The sequence below is a fragment of the Emydura macquarii genome, unplaced genomic scaffold (genome assembly GCF_026122565.2).
Source record: "Emydura macquarii macquarii isolate MOO-44397 ecotype Brisbane River unplaced genomic scaffold, CSIRO-AGI_Emac_v2 contig_2473, whole genome shotgun sequence".
Classification (NCBI taxonomy): domain Eukaryota; kingdom Metazoa; phylum Chordata; order Testudines; family Chelidae; genus Emydura; species Emydura macquarii.
Window position 1 is genome coordinate 24205507 of NW_027132610.1, and position 13395 is coordinate 24218901.

At 42.9% G+C, this 13395-nt stretch overlaps 1 long non-coding RNA gene across 4 annotated transcripts; it reads right to left on the minus strand.

The window, feature by feature from the left end:
- Positions 1 to 9029: 9029 nt before the first annotated feature.
- On the minus strand, positions 9030 to 11818 carry LOC137162862 (uncharacterized). 4 transcript variants are annotated; one of them, XR_010922531.1, is made up of 3 exons: positions 11796 to 11818; positions 11065 to 11210; positions 9030 to 9290 (listed from the first exon to the last, which is right to left on the minus strand). It is a non-coding gene; the product is annotated as an uncharacterized lncRNA (long non-coding RNA). The 4 variants fall into 4 exon arrangements; XR_010922529.1 differs by lacking the exon at positions 11796 to 11818 and adding an exon at positions 11447 to 11513 and having other exon boundaries at positions 9032 to 9290; XR_010922530.1 differs by lacking the exon at positions 11796 to 11818 and adding an exon at positions 11413 to 11488 and having other exon boundaries at positions 9032 to 9290.
- Positions 11819 to 13395: the final 1577 nt, after the last annotated feature.

Here is a 13395-nt window from a genome sequence, read left to right on the forward strand (position 1 = left end):
AGTTCCTGTGGAATTGCCAAGTTATGTCTACAAGACAGATGGGAAGGCTTACGCATTTGAAAGGCTGCATTTACTTAAAAAACAGTTTAAACAAATGAAACTTGAGGAATTGTTGATGACATCTAAAAGCAATACTTTCACACTTACATTTAGCTATCCTTTTTCTGTATTCCTTTTAATTTCAGTATGCTGGGAAAATGCCCCCTTTGAATTTGAAATTATCATCTCGGGCTTATTAAAATTATTTTTAAATCACCTATTTGAAAAACACCAACAGCCAGAAAAGGACTTTCTCTTTCTAAACTATAGTTGCAGTTCAAAAGAAACAGGAAGAGAATTTGTCTTTATGATGATACTTTAAAAGATAATTATTTTGTTACAAAAACTATCTTAATGTTTAAAAGGTTTCCTTTGATACTAACATTCTGGGAAACTACTAGCTCATCTCTGGTTTTCCCATTTTGTAAAATGTTATTGAGAATTAGAGATGATACCCCAAGTAGAGGGTTATATAACCAGAAAAGGGAGAGGAATGAGAGGACTTGTCTACACACAGGTTTTTGGATTTAACTAATCAGTAGAAAAAACCCAATGTAGTAATTGTAAAATTGGTGCAACCCCCTAATATGGACCAGTTATATTTATACGTAGGCATTTATAGAGGTATAGTTTGTTTTTGTAACTGTTATAGGAGGCTGCACCAATTTAATGAAACTGATTTTCCTACTGATTTAGTTAAATCAATGCAAAAAATGTATGTAGACAAGCCCAGAGACTCCATGAACTCCACCATGAGTTTTGCTATTGACAATCTATTTTATGTGGAAGGTACTCAGATACTATACTGATGGCAGGGCTGGATTAACCTTTTGTGGGCCTGGCGCCAAACATATTTGTGGGCCCCCATGGGGGCAATGGGGCATGGCATGGGGGGATGGAGAGTCCATCCATGGAATGAGTGGCCAGCAGGGGGCAACGGGGCATGGTGTGGCAGGAGTGACCCCATTTCACCCAGCCCAGGATGAGGGCATTGCTTATGAATTGGCAGTCGCTAGATGCACACTGGCCCGCCTGGCCCAGTGCAGCCTACATGGCAGAGCCCAGCTGCTTGGCGTCAAGCCCCCTACAGGCGAGTGGGACCTGCTGGCTGGGAGCCGTTCACACAGCAAGGCCTCATGCTAGATAATCAACAAAATAAAATTCAGTAAAGACAAGTGCAAAGTACAAAACTGTCACTGAGTGGATGTAGGCGGTCATGCCTAGTGGTTGGAGCAGCAGTCAGGCCGAGTGGTCAGAGCTGGAGTCAGGAGCCGGAGCCCAGGCTCAGAATCCGAGTCAGAGGCCAGAGATCAGAGCCAAAGTCAGAGATCAGGAATTGGTGCCAAAGCTCAGAACCAGATTACCAGGAGTGATGCAAGGCAGGAGCAGGTTGGACTGGGAACAAGCAGGCACAAGAGCTATCACAGCCATGGACTAATGCTTTGAGCAACCACTGAGCTGCTGCCGCTGCTGGGTTTAAGAGCTGGTCTGCTGATCTTGCAAACCAATCAGGCGGTGTAGCCAGTCAGGCAGCCTACTACAGGCCAGGTCAGGCTGCCCAGGACTGGCTCTGCTATAGGCCAGCAAGATTGTCTGCAAGATGGGGAGTCAAAGTGTACTGTGCCTGACTGCCAGCAGATGTGCGGATCACGGGTGACAAACCAGGGGATGCCAAGGACAACTGATGAATGCGACACACAAATTAGCTCAAACTGGAGGACTTCTCAATGACCTCAAATGGTAGTTACTGCGAAGGGAGCCGTCTGGTAAATGACTGGTCCCAAGGAAAGGAGTGACCCATCTATGGACTCTACTAAGTCAGGGGAGGGGTGCCAACCCAGCCTGGACCCCCCCATTCAGGCTAAGGCTTGGTGTTTCCCAACCAAAGTACGAATGGACCTTGACAAGGCAGCTTGATGCAAAGTGTCCTGCACAGACATAGGTCTGATGCCTGGCATCAATTCTTCTCCATGTCAGAGAGCTGGGCTGGACCTGTTGCATGGGTTTGGGTGATAGAGAAAGGACTGGTAATGGCGGCCCAGAGCCGGCAAGGCAGGAGGGAGCTGGGAGGACCATCTTTTTATTTGGCGGCATTTGGTCAGGTTATTTTTGATCTTGATGCACAGGGTCAACGAAGGCGTCCAGGCCTAACAGGGATTCCATCTGTGCCAATCCATCTTTAATATAGTCATTGAGGCCAAGCCGGAAATGATACTGCTGAATGGCCTCATTCCAGTCTGTGTCTACTACCAAGCGTCAGAATTCCACTGTATATTTAGCAACTGGCCGCCATCCCTGTCGCAATACCAAAGGGCGGCTTTGGCAGTACATTCATGACTTGGGTTGCTGAAGATCACCACCATAGCTCTAATGAAGTCCTCAAATGGTCTCAAAAGCAGGTTTGAGTTTTCAGGAGCAGAGACTCCCAAGCCCGGGTCTTCCCAGTAAGCAGGCTGATAAATCAGTCCTACCCAGACTCGGTTGGTGGAGTCTGACTGTGAGTGCAGAAGAAATAAGAGTCAATACTGATTTAGAAACACTCAACATTTGTCATGATCACCATTGAACTTGTCGGGCAGGGAGGGACTTGAGCTTGTGGAATGTGGGGGTCAGAGCAGAAGGTAGCATGGCTTGAGCTTGCAGGGCTACATTCTGCTCCTGCAGTGGGGCAGCCTGGGCCTGCAAGGTCTCTAGGGCTATCTCTGTCAGAGAGATATTGGTCTTTGTAGAATCCATGTGTGCTGTATCATCTCTAGTCCCCTTATTGTTTGTGTTGGGGCTGCTCAAATTGTCAGTGACTGTTACATGGACATTCGGGCCTAATGGTGGGAGCAGATTGGTCAGAATAGGAGTCAGTAGCCTGGACTCAGAGCTCAGGGCCAGAACTGGAGTCAGAGGCCAGATGCCAGAGCCAAAATTGGAGCCAAAGGTCAGAACTGTATTACCTGAAGTGAGGCAAGGCAGGAGCAAGGCAAGAACAAAGCAGAAGCAAGGCTGGAAACAAGCAGGTGCAGGAGCTATCACAGCTATGGGTGAATGCTTTGAGCAGTCACTGAGGTACTATTGCTGCTTAAGAGATGATCTGCAGACCTTTCCAACCAATCAGGCTAATCAGGCAGCTACAGACCAGCTGAGCTTTTCAGGTTGCCTGGAGACTGGCTCTGATGCAGGCCCTGATTTCTGACACACATTTAGGATGAAAAAAAAAAATCCCCCCCACCCCTTTTCCCAGGTAGCTGCGGTCAGGTCATTGGATCAGTCTTTCCCAGGCTTGCTAGTCCAATGCTCAGTCCATATCCACCTCATCCTCCTATTCCCAGTCTATCCACCGTTTTCTTGTCTGGCCTCTTGTTCTCTGCTCACGAGAAAAATCAAAAGCACAAATAAAAAATAGCTAAATGATAGTACTGCAGGGAAGGATCTGGGGTGGAGGAGGTCTAGTAGATCACAAATTGAATCTGAGTCAACAATGTGATGCAGTTGCAAAAAAAGCTAGTATCATTCTGGGCTGTATTGACAGGAGTGTCATATGCAAGACGCAGTGCCACTCTACTTGGCACGGGTGAGGCCTCAGCTGGAGTCTCGTCTCGAACTTTGGGTGCCACACATTAGGAATGATGTGGACGAACTGGAGAGAATCCACAGGAGAGCAACAAAAATGACAAAAGGTTTAGAAAGCCTCACATATGAAAAAGAGGTAAAAAAAACCGGGCATGTTTACTCTGGGAAAAAGAAGGCTGAGGGGGGACCTGATAACAGTCTTCAAATATGCTAAAGGTTGTTATTAAAAGGATGTGATCAATTGTTCTTCATAGCCACTGAGAGTAGGACAAGATGCAAATTGCTTAATCTGCAGTAAAGGAAATTTCAATTAGATGTTAGCAAAAGCTTTCTAACTATAAGGATATTTAAGCACTAGAATAGTCTTCCAGAGGAGATTGTGGTATCCTCATCACTGAGATTTTTGAGAACAAAGTTAGACAAAATCCTGATGGTCTAGGTATATTTGGTCCCACCTCAACATGGGGCTTGACTAAATGACCTCTTAAAGTCCCTTCCAGCCCTACATTTCTATGATTTTGCCCCTAATATGCAGATGACCACCCCTGCACTACATATTCAAAGAACATAAGTCAAAGAACATATTCAGTTTTTTATATTGGTTTATGTCTCTTCCTGTTACAAACATCTATGCCACTTCGAGTTTATTATAGCATTGGTGTGTACTAATTTTCCTCAGTCTATGCCAACATGTTTCTTCCTACTTCTTGGTATCTGGTACATAGTAACATATGTCCATTTCAAACAAATTATTTACATAAGAACATAAAAACAGTTATCCTGGGTCAGACCAATGGTCCATTTAGCCCAGTATTCTGTCTCTGACAGTGGCCAATGCCTGGTGATTCAGGGGGAATTAATAGAACAGGTAATCATCAAATGATTCCGATTTCATACAGATTGCTCTTCAAGGAAGTGTTGTTGTTCATTCCCCATTCTGTGTATATATGCCAGCTGGCTTTTCTTTTGTGTTAATAATTCTACATAACATTTTGAAATAGGGCTTGAACAACATGTTAATTGGGTAGCTTCTGCCAGGCAGATTTGTAGTTGCAGCTTGCTGTAGATCATTAAAATGAGATATATTTAAATTAGAGCAAGCAAATCATACTTGTCAATCTGGCAAACACCCTGATAAAACTGAAGTAATACCTGTAGATTAGGGAAAACATTTTAAAGAACTTGCAAGCGTTGTATGCATTCCCATTATACACTGCACATAATCCTGGCAGCTTCCTCAAAAGCCCCAGTCATTGCTTCTGAGGACACTTTGACAAATTATTTGTAGCAAACAGCTAGTGACAAATCCTCCATTTCTCCAGTTCACAGACAGAATGGATTTATGGATTTGTTTGTTATTTGTGATTGTTCAATAAATGGTTTACGTGAACAAATTTTAGCCTATAGATTTTGCTCACAAACTGCTACTGTGGGTATTTGCTGTTTGTTACTACCCCTGGGTGAGTAGGATGGCCAGTCCCATGGTATTGTTTCTTGGATGAATGAGTACCTACAAAAGAGAGGAAATGCTTAATCGTTTCACTAGAAGTTTGAGTTCTGCAGGCAGAGGGGTAGAAGCACTTTATGAAGTAAAGAGGAACTAGGCCAGAGGTTTTAGGATATTTTAGGACATTTTAAGCTTTTTTCTTAAAGGAGCACTTGAGTGAGGCCTTGCCTGAGAAAATCACTGCTGGAAAAAACATGGGGAGAGTGAGGCCCTAATTCAGTAAGGTATTTAAGCGTGTACATTACTTTAAACACAAGTGGTCCCACTGAAGTCAGTGGATTGCTCATGTACTTGAAGTTGTGCACTTATGTAAGTACATTGCTGAACCTGGACCAAGGCATCCTAAACATTGATCATGTTGAGACATATGGACATATGATGGAAACAAGAAGTGTATTTCTTAAATGCAGAATGCTTCTCTATTTCCTCTATTCTTATCACCTATGTAAATCTGACAAGTCTTATATATAAGATCTGACAAGATCTTATATCAGTGGTTCTACAGCTTGGAATGTGACTCCAGCACTGGAGATTTTTGGTGCAACCAGGATCTACAGGTGCAGTTTTTTTAAGACCATTTTAAGATAGCTAGATATAGATTTAGGTTCACATACAGGTCACAAATTAGGTATTTTTCCAAAGTAGATACCATAAACAAAGAGAAAAAGAAAATATTTTACATCTGAACTCTGAAGATAAAAATAAGTGGAATATTTACTGATTGAAGGTTTTTATAATATACCAAAGGTTTGTAACAGAAAATAGAGAAACTGGAAAAGAAATTAAAGAGAAACTTAAAACTTAAAAAAAAGAGAATAGATAGGAAAAATATTTGGTTGGGAAATGGAAAATATTTAGCAGACCCTCCAACTTCCTATGCTGGCAATAAATGGAGCACTCTTTTTATCTTTTATGTGAACTACTAAACACAATACTTGGGAGCCTTCCAGTTACAGGAAATCAATATGTACAATTCATATTACTGTCAATTATCTTCCTGCATTCCATCATCCTGTACTTTTAACTGAAAGTTAAAATTAATAGGTATAATTTCCGTATTGTTATTTCACCCAAAAGTTTGGTAGGTGTTTACAGAGGACATGGAAAGAAACAGACTCTACCCCAAGTGGAATTTTTAGGTGCGGTACAAGTGAGAGTGAGAAATGCAATGATATGGTTGTTTAGTTTAAAATGTGCACATCTTAGTTGTTTTGATTATTTTTTAAATATAAAATGGTGAATACTAACGATTATTGTGGTCATCAGGAAAAATTGAGTTTTCAGATGTGATTTAGGGGCTTGATCCTGCTAGGTGTTGAGCATTTTGAGTCAATACAGTTAAGCACATAAGCACATGCTTAACTTTAAACATATGGGTAGTCCCATTGATTTCACTGGGGCTATGGATTTGTTGACAATGAAGCACACGCAAGACTGAGCACTTAATAGAGTGTAATTGTTTGAAAGGAAAGGGAATATACTTCATGTGTCAGAACAGCATGAGAAAGGGACGGATAGTTATGGAAGAAATGGATGAATGAAGCACCAGATAGATGATATGTCTGTCTGTCTTTTAAGAGGACACATTTTTCTGATTGTAGTGAGAATTATTAAATCAGTAACTCCAGAAATGCCAGCACTAAATATTTACTAAAAGTTAATGCTTAGTAGTGGTTGAAGTAAGTAAAAATTAGACTAAATTCATCCCTGAAGCAACTATTGACTTTAGTTAAACCAGTGAAGAATTTGGCCCATGAGCTTTTGAATTGGCTGTACTGACTTTGCCAGTAATTTACTGATGTAAGTAAGTAACTTAGCTGTCCTGACTTAAGTGAGTGACTAAGTATTTTGCCATCCTTCTAATAATGTTCCTTATTATTTTCAAGGGACCCTATCAGGTAGTTTCAATACAGAAATTTTCTTTTTATTAAAAGAAAGGTGTTGCTAAACATATTAGAAAAATATTTTCTTGAGTGTTTTCCCCCCTTCAGTTCATTGGCTTCATTTGGATTTTAGCATACAAGGAAACAATCCAAAACCAAGATACTGTGCCAGCGTGGGAGCCCAAAAGTGACCGGAAACAGATGAGTCTAGTCTCACTTTACTGTCCAAGCTGAGTTAAATGAAAAAGTAAACAAAAACTAGGACTTTGAAAGTGTGTGCCAGCTTTCATAATCAAAAGTGCATTGAATAACATTAATTTGATAGTGATCCTTTCAAATACCCAATCAGAGATTCGTCATGTTCCAGTCACATGCTGATACTGTTTCTCTTCTTAATATTTGGAGAACACCCATCTCAACGCTTTACGGAAGATCTGCACAGTTAATATTGATACTGTTTATATTGCAGAAAAGTATGCTCTGACATTAAGTTGTATACATTTAGGGTTCATAACCAGTTATTTCTGTAAGATGTATTAATCTGTATTATTTCAGCACCTAGGAGTCTCTGTATAGACAGATCTAGGCATTTATACTGTCCTCATCTCTGTGGTATATGAGCACCTTACAAATTCTAAAAGTAAAGACAACACAGGTTCTCTAACTTCATCTTCATCCCACAGTCCCTCTTCCCCACCCCCTTCCTCAAATCATTTGTTTTGTTAGTGTGGGATATGATGTTCAAAAAGGGGTTTTAAATTTTATTTTGACAGGGGTGAGGTTTGCAGGGATTCTAAAGTACTTTAGGATCAAAGTCATAAAGAGACCAGATCGCAAGTGTGAAAAATTGGGACACGCATTTTATGGGGGTAGGGGGGTACAGTTGTGTATATAAGACAAAGCCCCTAATATTGGGATGTCTGGTCTTGCTACTGATTTGGTTGCTACTTGCTACTGTTGCCAAGAAAGTGTCTTGCCTGTGAACAACAATGCTGATTGCTGAGGCTGACAATTCCACTGGAAAGAAGCTGTTGCAGGAGGTCTTGATCTCCAGGAAAGAGATTGCCCTTCAGGTATCTCACAATAATCTGGTGAAGAGCTTTGAAAAAATGAATCTTGAAGCACTGAACTTTGACTGTTGTCAATGGAGCACTGTGGGAGCTAGGGGAAAAGGCAGGGGCAAGGCAGGAATCAGAAAAGGTTTGGATGCAGCATGCAGGGTCCAATGCAGCAGAATCATCTAGTTGCTCAGACAACTTGCTATGCCTCCTTCTGGCTTATATAGCATGGTTGGATCAATCAGTGGAGCTAGGTGATCCTCCAGTCAGGGCTCCTGTGGGTGGTGCCTGGGCTGAGGCTGTAAGTCCTGTGAGCCAGTTGCAGAGGCACAGCAGCAGAGGCATTGTCTGAAGCCCTCGTCCAGGAATGGGTGAGCACCCCTCTCAACTCTGGGTCTTTGCTACCCAAGGACAGCCCACTGTGAGTAGGGTGCAGTGGAGGGAGAGGGGCGTGGTGTGTTAAAGGGACCGTCATTTGTCAGACTGAGGCAAAGGACACTGCGCAACCCACTGTGTGGTCAGGTTTTGCTTATGGTCACATGCTTTTGAATGTGGTAATGGTGGGTGTTTTCCCACTTTACTGCTTGGTTCTCTCTCCTCTAAATAAAAGTTCTTTTTTCTTATAGACAGAGTCAGTGTCTGCATGTGGGGAAATATTACCTCTGAGAAGTGCCCGGGCGGTGTTAAGTTTTCCACAATTACTAGGTGGGGGCTTGAGCCAGTTCCGTTTTGTATTGTTAAGAGGAACACTTACACATTGATCCCAGCTCTTGTAGCTCCACTTTGCAGAAGGTTACATTTTAGGGGGCTCATCTGGGGTACCATCCCTCATAAGCACATCTTGAGTAATGCAGCATCCGCCTCTTATCTTATCCCGGCAACCTCCTCTGAAAATTAATGGTTTACTGTGGCAGAGGCAGGAATAGAATCTGGTTCACAGCTTTATATTTAATTACTTTAACCACAATGCCATCCTTTCGCTTCCTGAAATCCCCTCCCTCATTCACTACCCACCTTCCAACTTCTGTAGTCAAGCATGCAAGGGTCCTACAGACAACAACTTCGTTCACTACAGACACCTGATTTATTTCCTATTTGTTCATGTTGACTCATCCCAAGCTCAGCATGGCTCCCGCCCTTCTCGCACTTGCTACAGTGGCTCGGGCAGGTTCCAGCTGTTCCTGGTACATGGCCTGAACTCTTCAGAACATTCAATGGTTTTGTCAGGCTGCCAGATGTTTCCTGAGGAACACAAGTAAGAGAAAGGAAGTAGTAATTGTTAACACTTTACAACTCAGCTAAGGGCTTGTCTACATGGAAAGTTATACCAGTATAAGGTAGGGTATGAATTTAAACTCCTCTACTTATACCAGTATGACTCTCTGTGTTGACACTTATCCCAGAGTGCCTTTTTCTGGTTTACCTTATTGGGAAGTGGTTTAAATTAAAATGAAAAAAATCCACTCTTATTCTAGAATAAGAGTATTCTCATAGGGAGTTACACTTGTATAACTACAGTGGCATAATTAAGCGCTATAACTAGAAAAAAGATCTCCTGTATAGATCATAGATCTATAGCCCTGTATCTGAGCAGAATTTAATGGAACAAAGAAGAGATGCTTTTATAACCCGAGAAGACTCTCCCTGCTGCGTATCAAAGGCCTGCTGCAAACAATAGATGTGTTAATGCTTCTCAAACAGAAGACTGCAAGAATCCTTAATAATTAAAAGTGTTCATGAATTTAAATCTAGGAGTCACTCCCAGATCCCCCTATAATACACAAATCATATCCCTCATGATTGCTCTATGCTGAAAACCTTGATTCTGACTTCAGCAACATAGAATCATAGAGTTGGAAGGGACCTCAGGAGGTCATCTAGTCCAACCCCCTGCTCAGAGCAAGACTAACCTCAGCTAAATCATCCCAGCCAGGGTTTTGTCAAGCCACAGCTTAAAAACCTCTAAGGATGGAGATTCTACCACCTCCCTAGGTAACCCATTCCAGTGCTTCACCACCCTCCTAGTGAAAACGTTTTTCCTAATGTCCAACCTAGACCTCCCCCCCTGCAACTTGAGACCGTTGCTCCTAGTTCTGTCATCTGCTACCACTGAGAACAGCCTAGCTCCATCCTCCCTGGAACCCCCTTTCAGGTAGTTAAAGGCTCCTATCAAATCCCCCCTCATTCTTCTCTTCTGTAGACTGAACAAGCCTAGTTCCTTCAGCCTCTCCTCATAAGTCTTGTGCTCCAGCCCCCTAATCATTTTTGTTGCCCTTCACTGGACTCTCTCTAACTTCTCCACATCCTTGTTGTAGTGGGGGCCCCAAAACTGGACACAATACTCCAAATGCAGCCTCACCAATGCCGAATAGAGGGGAATGATCACTTCCCGTGATCTGCTGGCAATGCTCCTACTAAGGCACCTGTGTGCCTAATTTCCTTGATTAAACCTTTGTCCCACTGTCCATGCCCCACTTGGTTACTCAGTAGTGAACTCCAGTATATTGACCGCAGGGAGAGGCAATCCTTCCCACAAATCCCATTCCTGTGATTTTTCCATGAGTTAAGTGGCTCCAGGCTGCGCCATGTTGCAGTGGGACTCATATAATCCCAGAAACCTTGTAAAATAGAAAAACCTCTGTTTCACAAATCCACAAAACTAAAGGTTCTAAAAAGTCAGCAGAACAACTTCTAAAATTAAGATACAATGATTAATGACTCTGTCGTCAAGACAGCGAGAAAGTTTTCCATTTTCCGAGCAAGAGAAATACAAAGAACTTCTAACTCATCCACAGGATTCTTCTTATTCGTAAGAGCCACTAATGTAGTCTGTTCTGTGTATGTTACAAAGGGCTCAGAAATAAGCATGTTAAGGACATGCAGTATTTCCCCTTTAAATATATATTTTTTTTCCTTAGGAAAGACAAAAACTGCCAGATTCACTTAGAAACCAAGTTCCATGCCTCACAGCAGCCCTTAGGCATTCTGTAGCAGATATAGAATCCTTCTGACTCACCTGTTTGGCCTTTGGAAGAGTTCAGGAATCCTTACTAATATCTTCCAGGGCGGAGTGATGGAGACAAGTCCAAACAGGCATTCACAAATCCAATGCCTTAGAAGGAGCGGACATTCCTCAGACTAGGCAGGGGCAGTTTTGTCTACCTAGGTTTGAATCAGACAGGGACAGGGTATTCATTTTACCTCATGTTACAAACTCTCCAAACACGACTTTACCTAATCCTCAGTTTCAACTGCTCAGCAACCATACTAATTAAAAAAAATGTCTTATTTTCAGAAGGACATTGTTTGCCATGGGACCCAACATTTCTGTTTACTTGAATCTGACCTGAAAGAATATGCCCACTTTTCAGGGAAATCATCTAAGGTAAAAAGATGACCTGTGTGTGTCTGCAGTCTTCACTTTTCTGAGGAGAAACTGCCTCACCATGGGGCCTTAATAATCACTAATGACAGGGATGACATTGGCTACTTACTAGATCATTTATCCCTTAGCAAACACACACAGCTCCCAATCAAATTGATACAAATATTACATGTAGAAGGATTAAAAGTTCAGGAATCTCTAACTGGAGAAGGGACTGCAACTTTTTTAACTTAAGGGACTATACCAACTCAGAAAAGTTTTAATCAATAACCTAAGTGTGGACCTATTGTGAGTAGTATATCTACATTTCATCACACCATACTCTCTTTCTCACAGGCCAAAATCTTCAGAAGCTTGGATACCTCATCATTCAAGTTACCCTGAGGAGTGCAACTAACCCTTCTACACCTGGCCAGCTTTTCTAGCTAGTGTAAAGTAGAGAAAAGAGCCTTGGCTTTCCTCCTGTGATAGGGTGTCCACCCCCCACACAAGGCAGAGCAGGTTGTTAGGACAATTAACCTGATAGCCCATACCTGTGGGGAGAGCCAGGCCCTCAAAGCCTGTTGATGATGAAGCCCACCTGGGCAAGCTGAGCTTGTATAAAGTCAGTAAGCTGAGAACAGAAAAGAGTTGTAGGGGAAGTAATCTCTAATTGTTCCTTAGAACAAGGGAGGTGTATTTAGAATTACTGGTCTGACAAAAACCTAAAGAAAGAAGTTGTCTACACTTACTCTTGGAAGGAGAGAGTTTGGGCTTGTAAACATAGATGAGAGGGCCAGACAATAAGCAAGAGAAGTAGAAAACAGTCCAGGGAAGAAACAGCAATAGAGTCTGGGAGCAAGAAGACCATAGTTGCTAGACATAGGGCCCCTGTGCTGCAATCCAGAGTAGTGGGTGAGCCCAGTTGCCCCCTACTAACTACTATGGGAAAGTAGCACAGGATTTGGCCTTATAACAAAAGACTGTCTAGAACAGGGGTGGCCAACCAGTGAGAGACAAACAGCTGCAGTTACCTTGCCCTCAGGCAGTGTGTCAATTCCACTCCCCCCCCCCATCTCTCTACCCGCCACCCCAGTTCTGTCAATTTTGGTGGCAGCTCGTCAATTTCACTCCCCCTCTTCTCCGGAGAGCAGCATTTGTCTGAGCAAAGAGCCGCTTGCGAGCCGCAGGTTGGCCACTCCTGGTCTAGAATGACAGGAAGACAGCTGACCCAGGAAGACTTTGATATTCCAGAAGAGAAGTATATAGTGACCTGGCCAGAGGGCTGAGTTACAAAAAGGGAGCACTGTGAATCCTGTAGAATGAGGAGGAATGCAGTGTAAGCAGGCTGTCAGAAGGGGGGGAGGTGTCAGATCTGAGTGGAGCAAACCCCTAGATACAGTTACAAGAGGGTGCCCAGTGGTGAGTGAATCCTGTGACAGTTCCCCACCATTTTATGCCCTGGGGATGATTAAAGAGATGAGTCCCAGCACTCAGAGAAATACATGGTTTGTCTACAGGGCATCTGTCCAATGTCAGCTGACTCAGGCTGCAAGACTAAAATGGTGGTGTAGACGTTCAGGCTTGGGCTGGAACCCAGGTCGGGGATCCTCCCGCTTGTGGGGTCCCAGAGCTTAGGCTCGAGCCTGAGCATCTACACTGTCATTTTAGAGCCCATAGCTAGAGTCAGCTGACATGTGGCTGCTTAATTGCAGTGTAGACATACCCACAGGGCCTGCCCAGCATCTGTGCATAGCAGGGAGGAAGGCTTTCTGCACCCATTTCACTCTTCCTGTGAACCTGCCCAATAGCTGGCATTAGCTGGCCCTTTGTGTGTTTCTTTTTCTTCTATGTAATCTGGCGTTTTAGATTCACAAGAGCAAAGAAGTCTGTTTCTGACCAGCATGAGAGTGGTTGAGAGGATGCCTGATTGGTGCATGAAATTCTTGAACTGTATGTATCTATTACTTTTGTGATTGGGAA